We start from the raw sequence: 3,323 nt of genomic DNA, 5'->3' as shown, positions 1-3,323 counted from the left end.
TTCCAGTAAGTTTGTCTTCCGTCTCTACAGCAGTCTAATTAACACCCTTCTATGCTGGTTGTTCTCGTTTCGACTGTTACCAGACATACACCTGACGTTGTCGAATAAAGACGCACATGAACATTTTACCGTCTAAAAACCTTGACGAAAGAAAAACAAAAAATGCACCGTACAGTCATGTTACCAATCCATTGGGAAAAATGTGATCTTGTTAGGGACAACAGAAGGCGTTACGCAACCTTCTCTATTTGTAGAACAACCGCTGTTGGCATTTTCGCTCCTGATGGATGTAAACCAGGTCGTCGGACCATTACGTCACAGCATAATTATACCTAGACACATATGCAGAGATGGCGAGATTGCTAAGTTGTCAGAGCGCATATTTACTGACCGGAAGATTTGCAGGTCGAACCTTACCCCTGCCTCCCGATTACCCCTGTCTAGACTTGGGTACCCTGACAGTATCCCAGCTTTCGTGCTTCCCTCTTGTGGCATGGCAGTTGGGCACGAGCTACAGCTGAACGAGTTTTTTTCAGACTTGCAGTCGTGTTAGTTCACAGCGCTGCAAAACGGCCATCAAACAATGAAAAACCAATAGCAAACTGAAAACTCACCAAGTATGCATACTCCAAGTGTGGGTCCCCCTTCAGGAAGAGAATACAACGATAGTTGGGGACCAAAAAAAACAGGTTGCAGAAAACGCACTTTGAGAAGGTTTTACGAGGCAAAATGATACTGGTTTTGTAACTGGTCTCGCTACTGTCGCTACTCGCTACGAAATTGCCTCGGCTACTTTCAGGCCCTTGTCCGGGCCATATTGTGACAATATTAGGACAGTCTGAAGGTCAGATGCAAACAATCCTTTCGGCTTTTGTCTTGGAAAATTTTACCTAGCGTATAGCTAACAGAGGCGTATTTTTTTCATTGGACTATCACGCAATCAAAAAAAGTCCCGCGGGCAAGCTCTCTGCCATGCTTGAATGAAAATTAGATGAATAGGCGTAAAGTGAAAATCAAGGATTTTAATCTATCCTCACCATTGCTATTCTTCTCCAGTCGGATCAGTCAAATCCGCGGGTCAGTGAAGATATCGAAATTTACGGGCTCGTGGAGTGTCAGTTCAACAGAAGAATTTTACCTTCGGTACATTGGATTGCAAGAGGATGGATCTGAGGCCAACCGGTTGGGCGTTTTGTGGAAATTTCTCCTAATTAGTCTGTCGCCAGTTCTGTTTGAGCAGCCGCTCATGTATCCATGTCGACAAATGGAATGAAAGTCAAACCTATACTGAAAGACCCAAGTGATGTTTACCTTGGGGGGGGGGGGCTTGAAATAGTTTAGTTTTTTTTACCTCAGGATGTGTTAGCTGTATTTGCTACGCGTCCAAATATCTGGGAAAAAGTCCAACTAACCTACGAGGCGTTATCCGGGATCACAAGATTCGTGCACTCATGGAAGTTTCCAACGCTGTTGTCATCAATGACGCACACAACTCTACAAAGTGATCCAGGCTAAGATTTCCACAATCTGATCGCATCGCTTGTGCTTCCAATGGGGTGAATATAACGCAAATGATTTGAAATTATTAGGTTCCCCGTTTGGACTGATAGGAGGTTTGACACTCAGGTCAGACCTGGATTGCCGATGCTGTGGTCGTTGGTTTTTTCGGTGAGCTGAGCTGGGCAATATAACTATAAATGTTCTATCCCTAATCCAGTACTTTGCTAGGGGCCGTGGTTAAGCGTTATTTGTGGTGGTCCTGTTATCTCTCTGCTGAATGATCGATAATCATGTTGCCTCTGAGCATGCCTCCAGTGAACTCATACTCTGGTCACTGCTGGAGTGACCTCTGTCCTTGACTATTCTGTGTTCCAGTTTGTGACCTTTGCTGATCTAAATTCAAAAATTGTCTTGTTGCTTGGTTTTGTTAATCCGATACTTCGTCGTCCTTGAATATTCCGATTGAAGTTATGCTCAAATTGGATCCGGTTGATCAAATACGTCGTGGAGTACCATGCATCCAGAAATTTACTGCGCTATATCAGGAGCCAGACGGATCGCAAATGAACCATTTATGCTCTATTTTATCAGCAGTGATACAAGATATGTGAATCAAAATGGGCTGCAAGAAAATCCTCAAGATTGAGAATTACGAAAATGTTTTTCACACTCTACTCGTGAGTAGACTAAAAAATAATTCAATTTGCCCTCACCCGAAAAGTTTGAAAGTATTCGAATTTCAAATGAAAAAATAAACTGAAGCAAGAATAAAAGATGTTTGTTTTGCATGTATTCGGTTGACTTACACACTGCCATGTGAAATGAATCGAAATCAATCGTTAGTAGTCATGCAGCGTGCCCATCAGAGAATAATGACAAGATAATTGGTCTATTTTTTATCCAAGTTTTGGTCGAAAACGCAAGCAGATTTTTACGCTTCCTTGATGACTGGGATCGATTGAATTTGTCATTGCTTACGCTCGGATTAAGGAATAAATCGTGATCCAGTGTCATGTCACGTGGATGTAGGCACTGAGATCAACCCTTCACACTTCATCCGGGGCTAGAAAAACGCCATACGTATAAGCAACCCACAATTCTAGTATTCCTGGAGTTCCGAGGCGCATTCGACTGGGTTGATCGGTCTGTTCTTCTCAAGACGCTTGCTCACCAAGAGGTGCCCCGGAAATTTGTAAACATAATACGTTCTTAGTATTCTTAGACTTCCGGACGTGTGAGAGTGTACGGAGAGCTCTTCAAAAGCTTTCGTACACAAAGCGGTGTCCACTCATTCCATTCTTCCTTAACTTCATGATCGATGAAATCATGAGACGAACGCTGGATGTTCTCCAAAACCCGGGTGTTCAAATAGCCTGTGAAGAAAACCTTGTCGATCTGGAATATGCAGACGACATTGCTCTCATGTTCGAAGAGGAGGAGAAGTCGCAGGTGTTTTCGGAGGAACTGGCCAAAGTCATCCCGTCCTCTGATATGCATTTTGCACCTACAAAGTATAATGTCAAGCTCTTGGACCTGCAGTCACTTACAATCCAGGGAGAGGCACTGGGAGTTATGGAGCGTTTAACGTATATTGGAAGTTGTATTAGTTCTGATTATGATGTGAAAGGTGAGGTGAATGCACGAATCTGCAAGACTCGGGTCGCGTTTGCTAATTTGAGACACCTGTGGTGTCAGAATGGTTTGTCCCTGAATCTCAAGGGAAATATTCGTCAAGCTACAGCACGGGCTGTTTTGTTGTATGGCTGTGAAAGTTGGCCTATCCAAACAGCGGAATTGAGACGTCTTCAGGTGTTCGACAATCG

This window comes from Opisthorchis viverrini (genome assembly GCF_000715545.1).
Source record: "Opisthorchis viverrini unplaced genomic scaffold opera_v5_417, whole genome shotgun sequence".
NCBI lineage: Eukaryota > Metazoa > Platyhelminthes > Trematoda > Opisthorchiida > Opisthorchiidae > Opisthorchis > Opisthorchis viverrini.
This window is presented reverse-complemented; position numbering follows the sequence as displayed.